Genomic DNA, 25,737 nt, shown 5'->3' with positions numbered 1-25,737 from the left:
TTCTCCCGACCCCTCCTTCCTTTTGGTAACTGCCATAGTATTGTCTGTGTCTGAGTTGTGGTTTGTTTGTTTATCTTATTTGTACATCTGTTGTTTGCAATTTTAGATTCCATATATGAGTGAAATCATATGGTTCTTGTTTTTTTCTGTCCGACTTATCTCATTTAGCATGATATTCTCAAGATCTACCCATGTGGTCAGAGATTTTTTTTTTTCCCCAGCAAATCAAGTATTTGTCTTTCTTTTGGTCAGAAATATCCTTTTCCTCTCAGTGCCTCCTAGACTAAGTTAATTCACCAAAGAAGTTTCTAATACCCTTGTGATAAAATAGTAGACATTTTAAAGTTACAGTTATCTAAAAGTAGGTCTGTGCCCTAGAAGTGAACAGTGGAGATAGTTAATTGACTCATTTCTTATCTATACTAATAAAAGGGTAATATGCTAACTAGGACAGATGTCTTCTGTACATCCATCGGGACAAAGCTACAGCAGCTTTGAGGTACAGGGCTCAGGCAGCCATGAGCTCCAGTGGCTGCAAGGCCTAGGGCTCAGGCCTCGCAGCTGCAGTGGCAGGCAGTGGCAGCAGCAGTGGGGTGATGGGGGCGGCGCCTTCCCCTGATCAGCCTTGACACGTCCTGTCAATAGGACATCCCCTGAGGGCTCCCGGACTGTGAGAGGGGGCAGGCCAAGCTGAGTGACCCCCACCAGTGCATGAATTTTCATGCACTGGGCCTCTAGTCCTATATAATAAAGGGCTAATATGCAAATTGTACCACTGGTGGGAGTTTGACCCACCAGGAGTTAGATGTGCACTGACCACCAGGGGGTGGCATGGAACATGGAGGCACTGCCAGCCCTAATAGGCCCAGGCGAGAGTGGAACCATGGTGGAATGGTGCAGCAGGTGAGCAGGTGGTGCCAGGCCAAGGTGGGTGTGAATGGGGGCCCTGATCACCCTGCTGGTCACCCCACAGACAGCCACCAGTGGTGGCAGTGGGAGGCAGGGCTGGCGAGCAGGTGGCACCAGCCAAGGCACAGGTGCAAGCAGAGGCCCTGATTGCCTCGCCAGTCACCCACAGATTGGCCCTGATCACCATCAGGGACCTGACCCATGCATGAATTTTGTACAGCGGGCTTCTAGTATGTAGATAATACTCCAGAAACTAATCATGCCCCTAGCTATCACCCAGGAAGAAGGAGATATTAGACTATCTCTACTGTATTTGGATTCCTTCTAAGCTATTTAAATTTAAATAATAATTTCAAAGGCACCCTCTATTCTATATAAATAAAATCATGTTTACAGTAAGGCAAAAGACTTAATCTTGTTATATGTCAGAATTAATTTCCAAAATACTCAAATTATAAAATGTTTATATTTCTTAGATATTTTCCAAATCATGTATAAAAATTATTGAGTTGTTTTTAAGCACACAAACAAAAATGAAATAATAAACTAGCCATCTAGACAGTAGAATAATACAAACTCTAATGACAAGAAGTCAAAATTTCCTTTGTTGAAAGCAGCAAAATTTCATAGACCATGACCCTGAAAAATCATTGATCAGACACATGGTCTGGCATGTGGACTAAATTGACCTATTTGAAATATTAATGTCTGAACATCTGTTCTATAAGCACATCACTTTAGTGAATTATAATGAGAAAATAATTTACAGAAGAAACTATAATTTATTAATTTGTCTCATTTTAAACATTTATTGGCTTTCCAGCTTCATACTGCTCTCAAAACATGTAAAATACAGTTTATTTTTAAGAAGGAAATCTCACTAGAGTTTTTGGTCTAAAATACACCACTTGAGTCACTGAAAAGACATGCTTTTTATGTAATTCAGTTATATTCAGAGGGAATATGAAGTGGAGGACTAGGCAATTTTCAATAAGTTTGATAAATGCAGATGTCAAATACTATCAGGTTTTCTTTAGCTGGAATCTTTGACTGTGAATTATTAAAACTCTTATCTTCAGTGTTTGGATCCCCTCGCCTTCATTGACCAAGTCTATATGAATTTCCTTAAATGGATTGGCATAGATACAACCCGGCCTTGTCAGCCATATCAACTGGACAGTAATCAGTACCAACAAACATAGACCTGCACCAAATATTCCAAATGGATTGTGTGCTAATATTCTAATCTGGAATAAAAGTAATTGGAGCCAGAGGCAATAGAGGATATGTTCTATTTGGTTGTAAAAGAGAAACTAAGAAAACATATTTTTTTAAAAACCACAGTCATCAAAAGACCCCTGATACTGGGGAGACATACATGACAATTCCTAAATGGAATGTGAGACTTTCATGTGATGATTTATGTTTTCCTCTCTAAAAAAGGGATGGTACTAACAGATGTGCCTATTGTTCTTAAACTATATATGACAGGTGCCTGTGCCCCATCCAAAAGATAGACTTGTTTTCTGCCCATTGGTGGGGAACATATGCTATATGCTAAAAGCCTCTGGGATGAGAATTATACTTTCTTACCCTTTCTCTTTGTAGATATATATATACACACTAGAGGACTGGTGCCCAAAATTAATGCACAGGTGGGGTCCCTAGGCCTGGCAGAGGATCAGGGCTGTTCGGTTCCCTGCCTCCATGCCTCCTCCTTCCCTTTCCACCCATGTCTGCCACCACTCACTCACAGCCCCAATAGTGTGATCAGGACCTGCTGGCAGAGGGGAGGGACTGGGAGGTTGGGCAGCAGGCCCTGATCAGGCAATCAGGGCCTGCTGGCTGGAGGAAGGGCCAACTGCCACCATGGTGGATGGGTGGTGGGCTGATCAGGGCCTGCCAGCCAGGGGGAGGGATGGGATAGGAACACAGGAGGTTGGTCACTGGCCCCAAGGAGAGAGCTGTCCCTTGCCTCCCCTGGGAAAAAGGCCACGTCTGCCACCACATACCCCTAGTTACCCATCCCAGCCCCAATCCGGCGATTGAGCAATCAGGGCCTGCTGGCAAGGGGTGGTGGGGAGAAAGGAAGTGACCAGGAGATTGGCCCAAAAGAGAGCTTCTGCCCTTTCGTGGTCAGGGTGTGTTAACAGCAATCGGTCATTCTGTTGTAATGATGGATTAGGCTTTTATATGTATAGACACTAGAGGCCTGGTGCACGGGTTCATGCACTGGTGGGGTCCCTGCCTGGCCTGCACCCTCTCACAATCTGTGAATCCTTGGTGGATATCAGACACCCAGTGCACGATTCGGCCAATCCCTGTAAGCCAGGCAAAGGGAGCCTACAAGTGCATGAATCCATGCACTGGGCCTCTGGTATGCATATAAGATCTTTGATTAGTCTTTTCCTGCCCTATCCCCTACCCCCTTCCATCTGAGATTCATTAGTCTATTCCATGCTTCTATGCCTGTGCATTGAGCATCTGCCCCCTGGTGGTTATTGTGTGTCACAGCTACTGGTCAAACAGCCAAATGGTTGCTCAGGCTTTTATATATATATGAATAATATGATCCCTGTATACTGAAAAAGTTGAAAGAATTAGTGAATATATGTATATAACTGAGGACCAACAGATTCTGCCCTCGGAAAAGTAAGAAAAAAAGGACAAAGGGTAAGAACATTCCCTCCACTTTCCTTGAATGCCAGTTTTTACAAAGAGCTTGGTTAGTGCTGTGCTCAATACCCCTAACTTAGCCATCCTCACTCTCCATGTCTGGAGCCCAGAATTGTTAATATGATTGAAAATTTCCTTCTTTAGGCAGACAACTAAGTGTGATTCAGTTTTCTTCTTATTGCTAGGTTCAGATTTAATAAGTGCTTGTAAAAAAACAAAATATTTTCCTATCTAGAGACTTTGGAAGATGAGAATTATAATTAGGTTTTGCTTTCAGACCGTGAATGGGAAATGTCTATGCACAGTGAACCTGTTCATTTACCTTTGGAGATATGTGAAATCAATGTCTACATCCTCTGCCAGAGTTATATTATACACCTGCTGAGGCTGACTCCAGACTGAAGAACTTAAGTCGTGCTCATCCAAAAGCATGATAAAAGAAGGGAATAGAATTATTAATAGTTGCTAAGAGACTTAGGGTAATATGTAGCAGCTTCTCCTTTGTGTTTAGCCAGAAAAAGCCCGAATCTTATTACCTACCAAGTAGGTCACACGTAAACTTGGAATCAAGTAGGAGGGAGGGGGGTGCATTTAATTCCTGAGACGTGGTGCTGACAATTCATGATAGCTGCAGGCAGGGGGAGGGGGAGAGAGGAGGAGGTGGGGATACTTCACATAGAACTCTGAACGTCTCCAATCACTAAGAGGAAACTTCTGCATTCTTACATGAGCTGAGCACTCCAAAATACAACTTTACGTGACTTAAAGTATTTTCAGATGTGTTCAGTCTTCAGACACTAAATTTTATACCTGTTTAGGATAGGAGCACTATTTATAATACTCCAAAATTAGAAAAAAAAAAACCATCCTTCTATAAACATTAAAATGATAAATAATATACAATATGTTTATACAGTGGAATTCGGTGGAATACGTACAGCAATTTAAAAAATGAACTATTTGTGAAACAATATAGATAAATCATAACAAAAGAAGTCAAACACAAAATAACACATACTATATGGTTCCACTATGGTCTACATAATCTCTAGTATTAGAAGTCAAGATACTACTTACTTTTAAGGCAGAGTAGGTGTATAATGAATGGAAGGAAGATGAGGGAAGATCTCACTTTTTCTTAGCATTCTGTATTTCGATATGGTTGAATGGATGGCTCACTGTGTGATAATTCAACACTCTGTAAACTGATATTTATTGGCTTTTATATATACACTATAGTTTTAATACCAAGTTTGTTTTAATATTAGCTAGTGTTCAGAAATTATGCAATGAGATTCTGTCATTCTTAAGAGGGATGGAAAAAATAATTTTATTCACCACTAATCTCCATCATCATGATCTGTTTTATATATAGATATGTATATAAACATATATAACTAGATATGTATATTAGTACAATGAGTGCCCTTTCATTTATTTTAAACCCAAGATTTTTCAATGTTAAATTAATATTTTTTCTAGTTTGGGATAATCAGAAAGAGACTGCCTTCATTTTTAATAGCAATATTAACAAGTGGAAATAGTAATATTACCAATTTCAAAAAAATTAAAGATATAAAGCAAGATTATACACCTTTATCAATCTATGGCAGTAGAACTATGCAACTCTTTTTTTTTAATCCTCACCAGAGGATTTGTCTAGACTAGAGAGAGTGAGAGAGAGAGAAAGAATGAACATAGATGTGAGAGAGAAACATAAATTGTCTGCCTCCTGCATGCACCCCCCTACAGGTGATAGAACCCACAACCTGGGTCTGTGCTCTGACTGGGAATCGAACCTTTGGTATATGGGATGATGTTCCCCATTGAGCTCCCCATCAGGACAAATGATACAACTCTTGGAATAGCCTACCCTCCAAATAACCTCTCCTAGAGACCACTTGTGAGTAAATGGAGGAAGCACTGTTCTGGGTTTAAAGGCCTTTCCTGCTGTGGAAAACTTCTCAGGGCCACTGATATATTTGGCCATGGGAGATTTGTTTTCTGGCTCTGAGAGCTCCTCCTATTGAGTCAAATTTTCTTGAATAAAATAAATGAGCACAAACTTTTCTCATGCTCCCCAGTGATTTATCACAGAACAAAACTTCAATTTGGCAAATCTTTAGCCATCACTCATAATGTCTGTTTTCTCTGTAAATGACATTCCATTATGCTCGTGTACAGAAATCATGCTGTCGGGAAGTATATTGAAATCAAATCATAACTTTAATTATTTTGCCTCAAATAGAAAAGAAAGCCCTTGTTGGTATGTGTTTTGGTGTCTTATTGAATCCAGCAGAAATTGTCTCGGGACAGATTTAAGGCAAAATGCATTGACACGTAAATATGAGGCTTGGAAATCATAGTTCAAACTGCTACAGGATCTGCTATTCTTAATATATTCCATCATCTTGAACTTGATTGGTAAGAATAGACACTACAAGTAGTATGTGACTAATGGGGTTGATGTATGAATTAAGGTTCAGATAAATGTGGAAAGGTCTGGGAAAGTGAACACATGGAAGCTACATCTCCCAGAATTTGAGAAGTGTTCGTCACACAGCCTGAAACATTGGGTTTGGGAAACACAGTCACCAACCCTGAATTAATCTGCAAAGCCCCGTAAAGGTGAAGGGAGCAAGTAGAGAGGCAGGGAAGCCTCCATCTTTTGACTGTTAATGGCCTTCCAAAGAATGCCCATGTCTGCTTCACTTAGCCTATAAGAGCACATGAACTCCCCTCATTGGGCATTTCTACATTGAGACTGCATGGCCAAGGGGATTCTGGAAACCGTAGTTAGCATTCAAAACAAGGGTTGGTGGTGGCAGTGCCACGTAGACAGAACCCATTCTGGCAGAGTGCCCTTTGTCAGTGCAGTGTCTCTGTCCATCCCCTTGTACCCATCTATAGACTCCAAATAAAAATTACATAAACATTTAGTAACTGTATATTTCCTATCCAAAATTGAAGACAAATGAATCTCTCCCCAGCTGAGGGGACACAGGCTCATGGGCTTACTTCATCTCTGGCATTACTCATTCCTCTCCCAGCCGCTTTCCACTCCTACTATGATATTCTGTGATTGAGATACTGAGATAGGTGTTGAAACATTATTTGTACACTTATATTAGATAAAACAGGATTGAGAGAGAGGACAAAGAAAATGAATGACTAAATATATGCTGCTATGATTTGAATGTCTTGGTCACTCAAGATAGTGTTCACAAACACTATGGGTTTGGTTTTGCTGTTAAAATGTGGTGTTAAATACCTTATGCTTAGCAAGTCATGAAAGTGGCTAGCTATTAGACTTAAGCCTTTTAAAGTATTTGCCTGTCTAAGACACAAATTATATATTTTAAATTAGACAAAAACAATAGCAACTCTCAAGTCCACAAATCAAAGAGTACTTCCAGTGGAAAGGATCACACAAACACTCAATTTAAGTATAATTTACCAACCAAAACCAGTTTTAATATGTGCTTTTACTTATTAGCTAATTGTTGGTATGACAAGTTACATTATTGTGGAAACAAGTCAAGCGAGGTTCCTTCTATATTCATTTGTTATTACTATCTTTCAGGGTATCAGGGTCATTTTGCCCACCAGCGGGGTCCTTGTGTCCAGGGGAACCAGTTTGCAGGACTTTCATATGGCAATCATGGCTTCCAAATATGACTTTGGAACTTGTCTCTGCAGATCAATCCCCAGGACACTGGAGTGTTGAGATGTTCACTATTATCTCCAACATGCTGCTATAAATCAGAACACTGACTTTCTTCCCATTAAGTAAAATCGCTATTATTTTATTCAGTGCTTTTGAGATAAAAACTTAAAGTTGAATGAATATGGATGGCACTTGCACCATCAACTTACTTTGTAATATTTCAGGACTTAACGCATGTCTCTGTGTGAATACTATAGCAGGTTTGGTCGCCTAACCTTACATCCATTCCCAAATCCATTTCCCATCTGTAACACAGACTTTGAAAAGCACTTACCAGCCTACATTGGAGGACATGCAATATCACTTTATTAAGAAAACATAGTGATGTCTTGTGAGAGTGAAGGGATGACCTTTAGAAAATGTTTTCTTTTCTGAGGAAGGGGACAGCCATCATCTTTGGCCTCTTCATCTACTTTCCAGAATTGAATGTAAGTGTGAATGCTGGATCTCTAGCAGCTGTTTTGAGACTGTGAGGATAAAATAACGTGCTAAGCATAGTGGAGTAAAAACATAAACTTTGGTCTTTGTGGATATTATTGGGCCACAGAACCAAGGCCAGGAGCTGCCCATATCCAGACCTCTGATTCCATGAGGAAAAACTATATAACTTTATGCTTAAATCACTTCCAGTTGGATCACTGGCACTTGTTATATGCATCAAGTAATAATAATGATGATAATAATATTAACACTAATAATAAATTAGTAATTATAGTGCTTGATTGCTATATGATAGATAAGGCTCTAAGTATGTTATGCTTATTAAGTTCATTAATACTCTTAGTTCTATAGAAAAGTAGTGTTAGCCCTAGCCAGTATGGCTCAGTGGATAGAGAATCAATGGGCCCTGGGTTCAATTCCAGTCAAGGGCACATACCTCAGTTGCAGGCTTCTCCCAGGCCTGGGCCCTTGTTAGGGCATGTGCAAGAGGCAATCAATCGATCTGTCTCTCACGTCAATATTTCTCTGTCTTTCCCTTTCTTCCATTCTCTCTAAAAATTGATGGGAAAATATCTTCAGGTAAGAATTAAAAAAAAAGAAGAAGAAAAGTAATTAGTGTTATCATCATGCCTATTTTACATCTGAAGAAACAAAGGATAAATATACTCAAGATCATACATTTAGCATTTGGCAAACAAAATGTTTACCCAAACAAATGAGCCAGGATATGTGGCAAAGACCTAAAATGGGGACTTTTCGTCTTAATTATGAGAGACTCATTCATTTTCCCAGTCTATGGGGTCATGGTGTGAATAGGGTCAATCAATCAAGACAATGGCTGTGACATCAGACATATCTTGGTTTGAATCTAAACTCTTTCACTTATTACATGTCTGATCTTGGGTAATAAGTCTCAGTTTAGTGGTATACATAAGCTGAGTGTATACCTTTTTTTTTTGTATTGTCTCTTAAATCTTTTTAAATGTTTTAATGACAGGTGACATGCAATATTATATTAGTTGCAGGTGTACAACATAGTGATTAGACATTTATATAGCTTACAAAGTGATCATCCTGGTAAGTCTGCTACCCATCTGCTGAAAGTAACTTTTTTGCTTAGGATAAAGAAAATATTAAAATATCCTGTAACATTCCCCACTGTGTATGTGCCAAGGTAGCTCATCATCATTATTTTCAATCTCATCATCATCATCATTGAGCAATAACTGTGAGTCAGGTGCAAGCTGCATATTTTATATGTTGACTGCCATTTGATCCTCCGATCACCCCTAAGACAGAGGCACTATTGATTTTCCCTTTTGCAAATGTAGAAAATTGTAATTCCATGGCTATTAAGCAGGATAGCCAAGCTTCCGACCCAAACGTGTCTAACTCCAACATTCAGGTTTCTAATCACTATGCCTTTCCACCCCAGGAGACTCTAGAAACATAAGCAGCCACTGAAGCTCCTATTCTCTCAGGAGTGTCTATGAAGGGAGACCAATAAGGAAAGAGTACTTTCAGCACCATCACAGGACAATGCAGGATGGAAGGTGATCCATTTTGATGTCTAATTTGTGGCCTGATCTCATATTTTTCCAATAAGACATTGTAATTAAAATTGCAGTGTGTGTGTGTGTGTGGTGTGTGTGGGTGTGTGTGTGAGACAGAGGGGGGAGGGTCTTTTCCTAGATCACATTTATCATAGGCTAGTGGCTGCTGCTTTTTGGAGAAGAATAGAATGAAGGGGGGGCAGGCAGGTTGGTGTGGGGAGAAGGGGGTGGAGTCCTCTTCTCCAATTTAGTCCCTCCCTACCCTTTGAGCTCTGGAGTCACACTGATTGTGTCCTTGAAGAAAACAAAGAAAAAAATTGAACCCATTAATATTGAAGATTTTACTAGGGACATATGCTATCCTTCCTAGAAACTCTGAAATGATATTATCCAAGTGATTTAAATTCCCTAAAAGATCATTCAATTGTGTTATTTCAAGGCTAATGAGCTGAATATAAAGATCAAGGTGATGGAAAGAAGAAAAACACTTTTGTAGGCTTCTTCCTGGATTCTAGTCCCAACTCCTTCAGCTGAAAAGTGACAATTGTCTGCTGTATCTTGATGTTTGCACATATTTCAACTATGCAATTCAGTGATAGAATAGCAGACCCTTCTTGCAAAATTTAATAGTACTTTTTATTGATAAATTACTTGGCAATTTGGAACAATTCTGACAAATAAAGTGCACATTATGCCCAGGAAAAAAATATTAAGAAGAGAATGAGGAACAATTAGTCTTTGCACAGCAATCGGGAGCATATGGTGATATATTCATGCAAAAGGCCATGTTCAAGGTTGAGACAGCCCCTGTGCAATGGGGCCAGGTAGTAACTTATGGCATTGATTATATAAAATGCAGCTCCAGGCCTCCTTCCTGGCTTACTGTTTTGTAGGTCCCAACTAAGTACTAAGAAAAGCTGGATATGTGCTTAAAGCTTACTAGGAAAATTGTCCATCTCTTGGTCATTGATTGACTTCTGTTTTCAATTTCCTTTTTATGATCTTATCTTATAAGAGGTCAGGTGTAGTGGCTTAATGTCCCACTCTAGTTATGGGAGTTGGAATCATCCCAATTCACTCACTTCTAAAAGAGTAAAAACATCTATTTGGTGTCTTTCTAGTTTTGAGAATAATGGTTGGCTTTGTGTAGGTCTTTTAAAATTATTGTTAAAGAAAAAAGTTGTCATGGAAGTATGCGCTTTATGAATACATGTCCCAGAGTTTCATTATAAAACAAAACTTAAAAAAGTTTGCCAGCAAAGGTATAATTATACAACCACCCCTGTACTAAGGACTGTCAAAACTAACAATAACACATAGACATTATGTAAGAATCTCACAGCTTAATTGGCTAGAAATCTTTTTTTTTCTGTTCTCATCTTTGGTTGTTTAAAATTTTCTAATATGAACTCTCAGTTTTCATAGGTGGAATGTGCTGGAAATAATTTTATTGTTCTTTGATAAGTGACCTTGAACTGATTTACATATATTATTCATATTTGATAATTTTTATTCATAAATCCCACAGATATTCATTAAGCAGCAACTATTTTTTTAGGCATTTAGAACAGAGACAAGAGCTGAAATAGTGAATGAATTAGGTATGGCTTCTGCTTTCATGTTGCTAGTGAGTAACTTATTGTATATGAAGAGCATGTTAATGAGACTATAGAATGCTGTGAAACCTTGTGGGAGAGGTATCAAATTCAAATTCACGTGGTTAAGGGGAAGCTTTCTGAGAGATGCCTGATGTGAGACCAGAGTTAGCGATGCAGAGCAAGAGGTGTGAAAGAATGTTCTTGACAGAGAACAATAAGAATCTCAGGAGGTGAAAGCAAGAGAGAGAGAGATTGTATGTGTAGTGGTTTTCAAGCACTGAAATACACTTAGTGTGAATGGATGGTTGATTTCCAGGTACGAATGAGAATTGAGAGGGCTAAGGGAGAATGAGGCCAGTACATGTAGGCCCTTATGAAGAAGGTCCTTCATGTAAAGAAGTTTAAACATTACCCTAAAGTAAGTAGAATCCTTTGAAATATTTTAAGCAGAAGAGTGACATGCATACATTTGTGCTTATCTTTTTTTTTTTTTTTTTTTTTTTTTTTTTTTTTTTTTTTTTTTTTTTTTTTTTGCTGTTGATATGCAAGCATGAGGATTTGTGGGGAAATATGGACATACACAGACAATACCCAAGGAAGTTGATTACTTAATTTAAAAAAATAATTTCTGCTTTTTTATGACTTCTTCCCTTTTCTTCACTTCAATCTAAAAATAGAAAGGAAATAAAATAGAGTATCATATCAATTTAAGAAAGATAGGACTTGCTTTTTGTCATTTAGAATGAAAAACTGTAGGCATGGCAGAGAAAGATTTCACCTCCATCTTAATAAATAATCATCTAATGATTATAATTTCAAGAATGCAATAGACAATCACAAGAAGTGAATTCCATTCCTGGAAATATATTTGCAGTGGTAATATGACCATTGAGAAAAGGATGCTGGAGAAGAGAGTACTGTGTGGCCAGGTGGTTAGACCAAATGACTCCTAGAGTTTCTTCTGGTTCTTAGCTCATTTTAAAGTTCTACTTGCTTACATTATGTTTAACCAAGGTTCTGACATAATATCAGGTTGTTGCAATAGCTTACATTTTTTAAACATTCCTACTCTTCCTCTGTAGGCATAGGGAGTAAATTATTTCAGATGTAGTTTCTGTATTTTATATTATAGGACATGCCATGAAATGACTTAGGAAATGAATTGTTTGTGTGCTGCCCTGAATTTTTATAGACCCTGATGCCTGGCATAAGGATTATTTTCTTGGGTGCAGGTAGTTACATCTTTTGAAATTGCTGCTCCATTTTGAAAACATCTTAGAGAAACAAAATGAGCAACATTTTTCAAAAGTGTAATCCAGGACATAGCATTTCCAGAGGCTTTATTATACACATTTGGGCATAGTAGTGTTTATCCAATTAACTTACCTGTGCAACCAAGGTTCTCATCTCTCCTCTTCTGTCACTTTTGCAAATGAATTCACATTTGAATAAATGAACAAATGTATTGAATATTCATGGTTGATGTAACAGAGAATTCTGCAAAATTCTCCATGAACTAAAAGGAAGATAGATGGAACAAAAGCTTAGCACTCTCTGAATTACCAGTGGTATTTGGGAATTTGATGGCTTTTAAAATCCTGTGCCTTTTTGGTAGTTTCAAATTTGCTATACTCACTGAAGGTATGACTTCCCATAAATCAGACTCAAGAAAATTGAGTTAGGGTAACTTCACTTCTATCAATATCATGCTATATAATTTTAATTCAAAAGGACTTTATATCATCAAGATGTACTTAGCATGTTTTTCTATGACTTCCTTCCTTCTGGGCTTGAGGACAATGAACACAGAGGCTATTAACCAAGCTGATAAATGTTTCAGGATAAGATTTCCAGGATCAGATACAGTTACTTTCTCCCCATGTAATTCATCCTTATGTTGAGACTCGGGGTAAGTCAGCTCACATATGATAACAAATACTTCTATTGTACTTTGTATTGTACAGGCAGTTTCTGATTTGGAAGTGATCTTCTGTGTGTGTAGGAAATCTGTTCTGCTTTGGTTGTCAGGAAATGTCTGGGAGGATTAGCATGAGACAAGTTATAATTAAAATGTATAAACAGTAATTGCACACTACCATCATCATTTGATGATATTTTGCACTAAGGGCACTACTAGTGATTTAAATAAAGACAGAATTTCTCAGGCACTTGTAGTTAATTCTTTGGATATTTCTTACCTATGCCTTTATATAGATTACAAGTGAGATAAAGACATATGGAGAAAAGGTGGCTTTGTCATTACTCCTCTATCTTTTGTTCCAAAAGAAGCAGGTAGAATCGTCATATAAACACTTGATCCTATGATTAGATCTGTGTTTTGGTGAGCCTGTGACCCTAGACAGTGAGCTTCACTGGTGCTTCTTAGGTGAACATGGCAGCTGGAGGAGACTGGAGTTGGATATTTCCCTTCCTCCAGGTATATCAGGCTTGATAACATTTCAGATTAAGCTCTGGCAAAATAGTTTCTCCTGAGGGCAGGGCTTGTTCAGAACTGCCACCTCAGGAGGTGGGACCCAGAAACCCACCCGTACCTTCAGTCAAGTCCACCAGAGTCAAATCCTTGCCCACCCATGCATGCCTCACTGTGCATGCAGCCCTATCCACCCCACGTACTCAGCCTCCTGCTGATTGGTTGTTACAGCACGATGGCATGAAGACCATAGGCTACTTATATAATAGATAATAAAATCATAATATGCTAATTAGACTGGGTGTCCTTCCAAACGTCCTTCCATCCTTCTAGATGAAGCCAGGGCTTCCAGGGAAGCCTGGGTCCCAGGTGCCTGTCCCAGGTGAAGGAAGCCCGGGTCCTGGTGCCAAAGGGAAGCTGATGCCTGCAGCAGGAAGGAAGACCCACTCTTACACAAATTTCATGCATCTGGCCTCTAGTAAAGAAAAAAGAAAGGCAAACATTTCCAGCAAGGAAGAAAGTGGTGTGTCTTAGAAATGTTCCACTATGAGGAATGGGAGGGCTCCAAGGTAACTGGGTTTTGATCTCTCAAACACAAGGGCCAGTAAAAAGATTAAAATAAGATGTCAGGTGAATGACAGAGGGATATTAAATGAGGTTAAAAAAAAGACCAAGGTGCAGGGATTCACCATATATCATAGAATGTGAACTTTGTCAATGCTAATTAACATATGATTTAGTGGGGAGAGTTACCATTTGGAATCATTCAAGGATGAGTACAATTTAATTAGGCTCTTTCTAGTAGGAACTGTTTTTCAGATTCTTCAGACATTATAGGCCATAACAAAGTGGTACAAAGGCCCAAGCATCATACCTGTTGGGGGATTTTTGTTTGTTGAAAGGAATAGTCATTGTGAAGGGAATTATGCATTGAGAAGTTGTTCTATTGCTAACAAATCTGGGATTTGGGCAGCAAAAATAAAGCTACAAAATCCTCTCAAGAAAACAAAGCATGTTTCTTGGCTTAAACTAGAAAATTAAAACATGAAAAATAACAGGCTGCTCAAATGCTGGCATGTCAAACTACAGTACCTACAACCGAAGCTCAGCCTGCTCCCTGCCACCTGTGCCCCATCAGGGACTTGTAAAGAAAAAGTAAATCTGAACAGTGCAGTTGAGATCAGCTACAGTGTCAGCATTTTAAATAGTGTATTATAACATTAAACTTGTATTCATTCTTTCTAGAATTCCTAACAGTATATGCTGGCACCCTTTTTTTATAGGCAACTTTGAGATGAACAGTAAGCAATTCTGGCTGCAAATACAAACGATTGTTCTGTGAAAACTATGCCTCTACTTCCCACATTCGATAGCGTGTAGGTAATATAGCTTCATCCAGAGCCATCAATGAAGGTTAGGCTGGAATCAAAGGCCTCCTTGCTGTTTCTCTCTATTAGTCATCAGTGAGTCTAGTGATCTAGTCTCAACCTTACTTGGCAACTTGCCTCATGTCTCAAATACTCCCAAGGTGTAGTCACTTCAGGTGTGTATTTCCCCTTGATCTGTATTCCACTCTGATGGACTGACTCTGCTTATACTACTCAACTGGAAATTCTTGAACTTCACACTTTAAAAGCCATAGGGCAGAGGACTACAACTTATTTGCTACTAAGTATCTTTTTTTTAGTATTTAAAAAAATAAATATGCTTTGTTTTGTTTTATTTCAGAGAGGAAGAGAGAAATGGTGAGAGAGAGATAGAAACATAAATGATGAGAGAAAATCATTGATCAGCTGCCTCCTGCACACCCCATACTAGGAAACAAGCCCACAACCTGGGCATGTGTCCTTGACTGAAATTAAACTTGGGACCCTTAGATTTGAAGGCTGATGCTCTATCCACTGAGTCAAACTGGCTAGGACACACATGAAGTCTTTTTATATTGAAACAAACACATAGGAAATAAATTGAATATATATAGAAACATATATATTGAGTCTTTTTATATTGAAACAATTAGGAAATAAATTGAATATATATAGAAACATCTATTAAAATAGGTATATGTAAAATTTGTGTATATATGTTAAAATTCTATTTAAAAATGTTACTAATGAGAGAGAAAAATGTCCAAACATGAATTCTTGATTCAGAGCTTAAAATACAAAATGCATGTGTTAAATTAAAAAAAAAAAAAACTTTACTGATAGTATAGCAATATAAAATAATTTCACATAGTAACAGAAGGAAATTCACATCATTTCACTATGCCTGTAATGCAGTATTACTATATTTACATGAATAAAATACTATATCTATATTCTATAACTTTAAAACGATGCAAATGATTTATCTCATTTCCCCCTGAATTCCTTAAAATAAGAATATCTTAAACACTTGTACCAGAAAATTAAACATTGAAGTACTTTTTTTGTATTTTCTTTTTATTGATTAAGATATTATAAATGTATGGTTATTCCCCCACACACACACAGCCATCACTCTCACCCTCTGTTGCCTGCATCCATTGGTTATGCTTATATGCATGCATACAAATCTCTTGGTTGATTTCTCCCTTCCCCCCCACCATCTCCTACCTTCCCTTTGATGTTTGAGCATCTGATCAATGTTTCTCTGTCTCTGTATCTGTTTTGTTCATCAGTTTGTGTTGTTCATTATAATCCACAAATGAGTGATATATATCTTTCTCTGACTGACTTATTTCACTTAGCACAATGCTCTCCAGCTCCATCCATGTTGTTTCAAATGGTAGGAGTTCCTTCCTTTTTATATCAGCATAGTATTCCATTGTATAGATGTACCAAAGTTTTTTAATCCACTCATCTACTTATGGGCACTTAGGTTGTTTCCAAATCTTAGCTATTGTAAATTGTACTGCTATGAACATAGGGGTGCATTTATCCTATCATATTGGTATTTCTAGTTTCTTGGGATATATTCCTAGGAGTGGGATTACTGGGTCAAACGGGAGTTCCATTTGTAGTTTTTTGAGGAAACTCCATATTGTTATCCACAGTGGCTGCACCAGTCTGCATTCCCACAAGCAGTACACAAGGGTTCCTTTTTCTCCACATCCTCACCAGCACTTGTCATTTGTTGATTTGTTGATGTTAGTCATTCTGACAGGTGTGACATGGTAACTCACTGTCATTTTGATTTGCATTTCTTGGATGATTAGTGATTTTAAGCATGTTTTCATATGCCTCTTGACCTTCCTTATGTCCTCTTTCTAAAAGTTATCTATTTAGGTCCATTGCCCATTTTTTTGATTGGGTTGTTTATCTTCCTTTGTTGAGTTGTTTGAGTTCCCTGTAAATATTGGAGATTAAACCCTTATCAATGATAACCTTGGCGGCTTTCTTGTTGTTTTGTTGATGGTTTATTTTTTATGTACAGAAGCTTTTTATTTTGAGGTAGACCCATTTGTTTATTTTCTCTTTAATTTCCAATGCCCGAGGAGCTGTATCAGTGAAGAAATTGCTTCAGCATATGTCTAAGATTTTGTTGCCTTTGGATTCCTCTAGTATTTTTATCATTTCCCATCTTATATTTAAGTCTTCTATCCATTTTGAATTTATTTTTGTGTATGGTGTAAGTTTGTGGTCTAGTTTCATTTTTCACGTGTGTCTGTCCAATTTTCCCACCACCATTTATTGAAGAGGCTATCTTGTCTCCATTGTAGGTTCTTGCCTCCTTTGTCAAATATTAATTGAATATTGAAGTACTTCTGAAGTTAAAAAATGGTATTTTGATAAATGAATTTTCGGTAATGTAATGGAAAAACCATCTATTTTTTAACCAAACAAATGTGAAGAAAACTGTTAAGCTCTGGAGTGTCGGTTTCCCAATTTGCAATTAGAAAAAATAATAAGAACTGTGCCATGGAGCGATCAGAACAATACAACTTACTTAAAAGTGCCAGGTATAATGCCTGGCATATAGTAGGTGTTCACAGTGGCTTTGACAAATAAATACATTCAAATAGAAAGTCCCATATTGCCAAATATTTAGGGTATGGGGGAAGTATGCCTGAACTACAGAGAGCTGGAATTTTAAAGGACATCACTGGTTAACAGGATGTGTGTTATCTTTGAGTCATAAGTTTAGCAAGCAGCCTAATGTATCCAATTGTACAGAATAAATTAAATATCCTGAGGATACTTCACTTTTGTGCCAGATATTTAGAATAGTATTCATGTCAATGTAAGTCCAGCATAATACTTTAAAAACTATGCATCAACTATTTTCTATTTGAGAAGCTGTGAGAGATTTGCTTGGCCATTTTAAATGAAATAGGTTGGTCTGATCACGAATTTGAGAAAATAATGGACAGAAAGGCCATTGGATTGACCTCTTTTTTCAAACTGGCATTTTTCTCTGAATAGACACAGCTGTGGGGCACATAGTATTTTGTTATTTTGTTGCCCCCCCCCCCCCACTTTTTGTACATTTTCCCAGAGAGGTCACCTTTCTCCTAGGATATGTTCTGCCATTCTCTACACTGTGTACTTACATCGCTCTGCATTTGCACTGACGCTAATAGACTTGGGATATTGACTCTTCCTGGGTTGGTGGAAGAGTGATGCTTTGATCATTTTTGGCTCAAGAAATCTATGTTGTGGGAGACTGCTTGTAGTCAGCTCAGTCTTCTGAAGGCACACTGTATACTGCTAACACTTATTAAAAATCACCTCTAACAGCCCTAGTTGTTTTGCTCAGTGGGTAGAGCATTGGCCTGGGAGCTGAAGGATCCCAGGTTCTTTTCCAGTCAAGGGGACATGCCCAGATTGCAGGTCAATCCCCAGTAGGGAGCATGCATGCAAGAGGCAGCTGATCCATGATTCTTTCTCATCATTGATGTTTCTATCTCTCTCTTCCTCTCCCTTTCTCTCTGAAATCAATAAAAACATATTTTTAAAGTTGCCTCTGCTACATTTCCCAACTGACATGAAAATTCCCCAGCAGGTCACATGGCTGTTAATGACAAAGACCCGAGAATACATCATTCTTAATGTGTGGGTTTGTGTGTGAGATGCTGCCAGGGGGAGTTTGCTCATGAATGTGTTTCTGGATAAAAGTTGATTTTCAGAATTCAGGCAAGTTTTTTTGTTTGTTTGTGGGTTTTTTTTGTTTGTTTGTTTGTTTGTTTGTTTTGTGTGTGTGTGTGTGTGTGTGTGTGTGTGTGTGTGTGATTTTTTTTAATACTTTCACCAGGCCCATAACCAGAGACTCAATCACACTGGACCCGTGAATGCAACCACATTGTTCCTAAGCAACCTCAAGAATAAAAATGCAACCATATTTGCCTGTGGCTGTAGGGGAGAAATTTGATAAGGAAACAGATGGCACTTCATAGTTTCCAGTAATTTTCAGTAAACAAGCTGATATTGAAAGAGGTTGGGGAAAAAATTAAATTATACCTTAGTAGTGTAGTATATATTTTTTGAAATTGAGTACATACTTTGCGTGTGGAACAATATCAATGTCAAAGCTTACAACCCTCAGGACTTAACAGTTCTGGACTCAAACTCTTTGACATCCAGGTCTCACAAAGTACATTAGTCTTCCACCCAGACATCCATCACCTTCCCCACGTTAGAGGCCCAAGTACCACTTTAATTCCATAGCAGGTGGCAAAACTCCTACTACCCAGTGAGTCACGAATGAAGCACGTTTTCAGCAAGTGGTTGTCTCTCCCCACAAGAGATATTTTACAGGGAACACTAGCATTTTCAGATGGGAGTGCAGTAAGTGTAAGTATTTTGAGTTTTCAGAAGACATGTTGTAAATAGAGTCTCATCATATAAATGTTTAACGTAGATGAAGCCACATGCATTCAGGCTGTGGTATGAAAATATAAAATGATTCTTTCATGTGTACAGATAATCATATTTTATATGTTCATCTATATGTTTTATTCATGTGTGATTTTACAGGATTGAATATGTCAACATTCTATATGTATTGTTGAAGGTTTAGAAATTTTTAGAGATAAAATTGACCCCAGATGATTTTTGCCTCTGTACTGAGTTTAGATCCCAAACACATTTTCTGTCACATGTTTCTCTTTCACCCATACCCTGCTCTCTCCTGTTCTGCTCAGAAATTCAATTGATGCCATACGACAATAAATCCGTACAACTGGTCAATTCTGTAATGAAGATGAGAAATGCTGTGTTGGAATATGAGCAAGAATATAAGTATGATCATGGAGTGCTCTCAGAGAGCTGATATTATCCTTTACTTTTCATAAAACAATTATCAGAGAGTGTTAGGCCCTGTGGAAATTTAGCTGAATTACATATTTTGTCTGATTCTTTACACGTTTTCTTGTAATCAGTTTTATTGGCATATGTACAGTAGAGACAAAATAGATTTTTAGGTGTAAGATATCAAACAAAATGAATGCAAATAAAATATTTTACCCTTTAAAATTTTTTCTTGGCTGAAGGATTTCCAGAACTGAGTAATTTTCTCTGTTCTCTCTTCAGTTCACATGTAGCCACCGGCAAGGAACTCCCAATAAAGCGTTTCTACTCCCACAACAGGTTGTAACTTCCTCCGGCATGGCACAACATTTCATTTCATTTGCAGCAGGCAACACTATTTTCCAAAGCTCAAGCTAATTATGTGAGATTTATCTAGGTGGAAACATAGGGATTAAGCAAGCAGGAAAAACAGAGAGAACTGATTTAGTGGCCGTGTTTAAACAAGGATAATGAAAACAAGGGTCCTATGAAACCAAGTCTGTCCTGAAATAAATGCCTAACCAGCAAAGGGAATCCTGAGCATGCTGCTGGTGTTTTATCCTGTCCCGACAGAAACTGCTCCCAATGACACAGAAATACAAAACAGATATTTTTGCCTTGAAGCAAAAAGAAATACAAAACAGACACTTTTGCCAGTACTAGAACCACCATTAGCCTTATCTCTTTGACATACTTGTTACTAAGCTTCCTGGTTCTTATTTTCAGAACTCTTGCTAAAATACCTTATTGTTGTGGTATGCTAATTTTTCATATTATTTAAATATGTTTCATATTACTTAAAAATTACTTTACCCTGAAGATAATTACTTATAATTAACTTTTTTGTCTGTAAGCCTTAATTTTATTTGTCCACTCCCTAACACACACACATATACCCACACACACAGAATTAATCATTTTCCTCTTATTACCTAATAATTGCACATTATATCCTGCCCCAATTTTCATGTTACACAATTACGTTAGTTTATCTGGGGGGAAAGAGACTCCAGTGTTTTATGTTGCTTAATATGGAGTTTTAATTTCCTTAATTTGCAATCCTTATATTTATCTCTTCCTTCCCTAGGCTTATTTGTAATATTTATTATCATGATGAAGCAAATCTTGCAAACATGAGAAGGTAATAGTCAAAGTGCCCCATCATTATCATCTATTATTTATTTGGATGATGGGCCTTTTGTAATAAATAAGAATGAAAAACATCTGTTATTTGTTCAAGTTAAGGCAAATTTAACCTGTTTTTCAGAATTTAATTAGCACCAGTCTCTTCACCTTTATTTACTATTCATCTCCCAAAACAGCCAGTTTTTAAAAATAAAGACATCCATTCTGCTTGGAAAGGTTTGGCATAGTGGGCATCAGTGTTTTCTCTGTTAGAGCAGGGTGCTCTGTGGTCTGCTTGAGAATTGAGTTCAATCATAGAAATATACCTAAACAATGTCAGGGAGCGCTTTGTGAAGTGTATGAGTGACCACTCTGCCTGAAACTAAAACAAAACAATATTCAATGTAAATCATAATTGAAAAGCAAAATTTTAAAAAGAGTAAAATCAGATCACACAGGCCCAGTTTAGTTTCCTTCCTCATTGAGGCAGCTGCCCTGAAATTGTTGATAATGGTGCAGTAGCAAGAGCCCTGCTCATTTGGGGCTGAAGCCCTGGAGTAGGTTTCTGGTCCCGATGTCAGGGCGAGTGGCCTTTCCAGGTCACGTAGACTCTCTGTGGTTTCCTGTAACTCTCCTCTGGTACTGTTTCTTCATCTGTAAAATATCAAGAAAAAAATATATATAAGGGGTAAATTGCTAAGGTGACTAAATGAGATAAGAAGAGTGCACAGAGAAGAATACAGTAAGAAGAAAGAATGCCAGTTGTATTTTTAGGCCTCTGTAATATAAAACTGGACTAAGCAAATATTTAGTTGCAGTCTTTGTTTTGAATGTTGGAACTACCAATAGTGCTGCAGCCAGACAGATGGGCAGAGAATGGCCTCCCTGGACGCATAGGATTTTGTGTTGCACTTACATTATAAACACAGTTTTACTTAGAAAGTGTGTGAAGGGCATGCTTCTCAGCAACTCCAGGTTTATTCCCTCTCCTTCACCCTGCCTTATGCCTTCAAAGCCAAGGCTGACCTGTGTAGATGCTATCAACAAACTCTTCTGCATTCCAGCTTCCTATTGGGTTTGACAACAGTGAGCCCTGGCCATATATTGGAGGGAGAAAGAAAGGTGAAATGGAACTCCCTTAGGACCCATCTGATAACTGAAAATAGGTGAAATCAGTATTTTAGTGAGAATTAAATGGATTGCACATATCAAACATTTAACACAGTGTTAAATACATGCAAAACAGACATTCGAGAAATTTCAGTTCCCTTTTCTTTCTTGAGTATCTTATAGGCTGGGATTATATCCTTCTGCATTCTTTTCTTTTGATTTTAGTAAGTGGGGAGTGTGGAGGTGAATGCAGATGTTCAGACATGAAGCCTGGATTCAATTTTAGTGTAAATCATACCTTATCTGTCATCTGGGGTCAGTTACTAACCTCTTTGAACCTTGGTTTTCTTCATCTAAACATTAAGGAGAGAAATTCTGTGTATATTGAAATTTTAATTTTATATTAATTTAGTTCAGATTAAAATTTTAGGGTAGGCTCTGACTCAAAATAAGAATTCATTAGTTTGCTATTGTTATCAACCAGAAAATATTACATTGTAGGTTAATGATATAGTTAAGTCTACTAAAATTAGAAGCTATCAGTTATGAGTATTCTTTGTGTGTCATGCACTGTGTGAAATTACATTTTTATGTATTATCTCTTTTCATAACTTGGTAGTTAGATACTATCATTATCCAATTTACTGACAGAGAAGTGGAGCCCTGGGGCCTAAATGAGCCCAGAGATAAATTGAAAGAATCTGGATACAAATCTGCCTGGTTGACTCCAAAGCCCAGTGCTTTTTCATCATTAAGTTCTCTTGTCTGCTAGCTCTGTGTTCTTCCTTCTATGTCATCCTGCTGCCTTTGCAAGTAAATATAAGGTGAAGATAGAAAAATGAAACATTGACTCTACTCACCAACCAGTGCAGCCCCTGTCTTATCATAGAAGTAATGCCTTTATTTCTCTCCTTCTTCCTATGGGTTGATGCTTATTTTGTCCAAAATTAGTACTGCCTGAAGAGATAGCCATCTCTTCTGATGTAGATTTTTTTTTTCTACTAGAGTTTAATTCAGCCAGTTTCATCAGCACTTTTACATAGAGGTCTGCTTAGAACATAAATATGATGGAAGTTCATCCAAAAAGTTTAATTTTTTTGAAGAATTAAACCCATTGCACATGATGATCTAACTGATAATTTGGACTTACCTGTGTTTGTTTGTATTATATTTAAATAAAATACTGCTTTGGGTTTGATTGCATAGTTCAGTGAAAAAAAAATAATCAATAAACCAGCTGCTTGACATTGTGGCAGAAAAAGACTAGCTGAATTTTTAAACTTTGTTTTATTGTTGACAATAAATTTTTGAACTTTGTTTTATTGTTGACACTATTACAGATGTCCCCATCTCCCACCTTTTGCCCACCTCCACCCAGTCCTTGCCCCCACTTCCCTCTGGTCTTCACCACACTGTTGTCTGTGTCTATGGGTTATGGATATGTGTTCTTTGACTAATCTCTTTACCTTCTTTCATCCAGTCTCATTCCTCCTCCCTCCATTCTGACAGCTATCAGTATGTTCCATGTGTCCATGCCTCTGTCTCTATTTTGTTCATTAGTTTATTTTGTTCATTAGATTACACATATAAATGAGATCATATGTTATTTGTCTTTCTCTAACTGCCTTATTTTGCTTAGCATAATAATCTTCAGGTCCATCTATATTCTGTGAAAAGGGCATCTTACACAGTTTGAAAACAGAATGGAAATTTTCAGGTGATATGTATGTGCATTCGCATGTTGGGAGGAGGGTATATAGTATTCATTCAGAATTTATATGGCCTACATTTCCAAAGTCATATTTCATCAGAGTTTAGAGATACTTGAACACACTGTCTGGAAGATAAGCAGACTATCAATCTTCCCATCACTCCAAATCACACAGGCCATATATCAGAAGAAGCAAAAACATTCTATATTTTGTTGCTTAGATCTGCTTTGAAATTTTGTAGGTCAGATAAGGCTTGTAAAAATCTTGTTATGGCCATCACTGATGGACCCTTAATTTGAATAAAATTTATTAATAGCTTGTATGGTTATTAAAACTTGATTTAATTTAAAAAATTAAAGTGAAAAAATAACTTCTGTAGGTCATGGTTAAACAATGTTATGAATATTAATATAAAGTGACAGGATATACTAATAATATTTTTTTCATTTCCAAGGTACAAAGGGCTAGTATTCAGTTCATAGTAGCTGAGAGCTTACAGCAAGGCATCTAGTTATATGCAAACTATTGCCAGGTTTTAATTGTGCATAATGTTTTTGGTCAGCTAAGCTTTACCAAAGTGTGTTTTCCCCATTGTGTGTTCAAAGATATGTCATGTGACAACATTCTCTTGTTTTTTTGTTTTCATCTTAGGTTGAAACACATCATGTTTTTGTAGTTGTTAATAGCTATTTTATAGTTGAAGTCATCCTCTCATGATGCATGCCAATGGCATGAATGCAGTTCTGCCAGTACAGAAATCCCTACCCATCCCTGCACCATGTGGAGGTTCAAACAGTTCATGACATGATATACTGCTATTCATTTTATCTTCTTATATAGTAAAGCCGATAGCCTCTGAATAAAGTGTTTTTATTCTGTCCATAGTTATCTCTTTAAGAATATGTATTTTTAAATTTAGATGATCTACTTTAGATTACTTTTATCCATACATTTTGAATTACTTGTATTTAACATTTAATAGTTCAAAATAACTAAAATTGAATAGCAAATAATTTATTAATAATACATGGTTGCAGTGGCAATAATAAATTCCTGTGAAAGAGGACAATAATCAAAGCAAAAGTATAAATATTTACTAATCATCATAAAAATCTGTGGCCATTAAGGCTATCATGTAGAAATACAGAACCACTAAGAGGCCAGACCTTAAAGAATATATGTCCTCTTAATAGTCCATATGAAATAGGTCCGTAGGACCTAAAATTCTGTCAATTATCACCTTTTAACCACACATGACTCATTGGCACGTAAGTCTGGCTTTTAAAGAAATCAGATGGATATTGGTCAGGATAGATCTCCTTTCACATTGATTACATACTCTTTTACAAATATTTGATTTTGGATCACTGGGGCTTTTTGCAATTATAATACCCCCTCCTTGAATACCATAAAAATGTTGACTAAGATTTTTTTGTAAAGACAATATCTGAATTTTGAATTGTAGGCTCCACTGATGGTCAAAACACATGGTAACACCATCAACATATTCAAAAGCACAGTGATTTATACAGCCACACTGAATAATATAGTCAATCAATCAAAAGTTTTTCCCCACAACACCAAGAAGCATATATCTATGTGGACTCTGGCTTCATTGGCCTTTGGTGTATTCTACAATACATTAATTTTTTATGGTAGTTGAGGGCATTCCAGGAAAAATCATGTCTCAAAGTATATATGGATGATCCATGGTTTCACAATTCCTAGGTCCCACAGAAGTCCTGAGAATATGTATTTTTAATGGTGTTTTTCTTTAGAAGCATTTTAGTTACCCAAAATGATCTCATGGAATTTATGAATTAAGAGCCCAAATAGATTGCTTGTTATGTAGAATTTATGAGCTCTTTGCTGACTTTTTACTTGAATGAAGATGACTGCACCAGTGTAATCAATTTTCAAAAAGAGCCACCACCTTAAATGTTTATTCAACAACCTCTTTTGTCCCACATAGTTGACTGAGCAATGAAGATACAGCAATAAATAATATAAGGTCCTTGCAATCAGTGAACTTACATATTTGTGGAGAAAGAAGACATATGCTCCCTTAAATAAAGCATTGAGCCCATTGATTTCCAAACAGAAAAAGTTGTAATACCTTTAATGCTATGAATATAGAGTTTCTTTTCAGTGTACCCAAAGAGAGGTGATGAGCCTTATATTTTCAC

The 25,737-nt window shown here is 37.3% G+C and overlaps 1 pseudogene; it reads right to left on the bottom strand.

Moving 5' to 3' along the window:
• Window positions 1-24,654: 24,654 nt before the first annotated feature.
• Window positions 24,655-25,142, bottom strand: LOC118711252 (annotated as a pseudogene).
• Between the last annotated feature and the right edge of the window lie 595 nt (window positions 25,143-25,737).

The sequence above is a fragment of the Pipistrellus kuhlii genome, unplaced genomic scaffold, assembly GCF_014108245.1.
Source record: "Pipistrellus kuhlii isolate mPipKuh1 unplaced genomic scaffold, mPipKuh1.p scaffold_m20_p_8, whole genome shotgun sequence".
In the NCBI taxonomy this organism is placed as follows: domain Eukaryota; kingdom Metazoa; phylum Chordata; class Mammalia; order Chiroptera; family Vespertilionidae; genus Pipistrellus; species Pipistrellus kuhlii.
The sequence above is the reverse complement of the archived record's forward strand: the minus strand, read 5'-3'. Positions and strand labels throughout refer to the sequence as shown.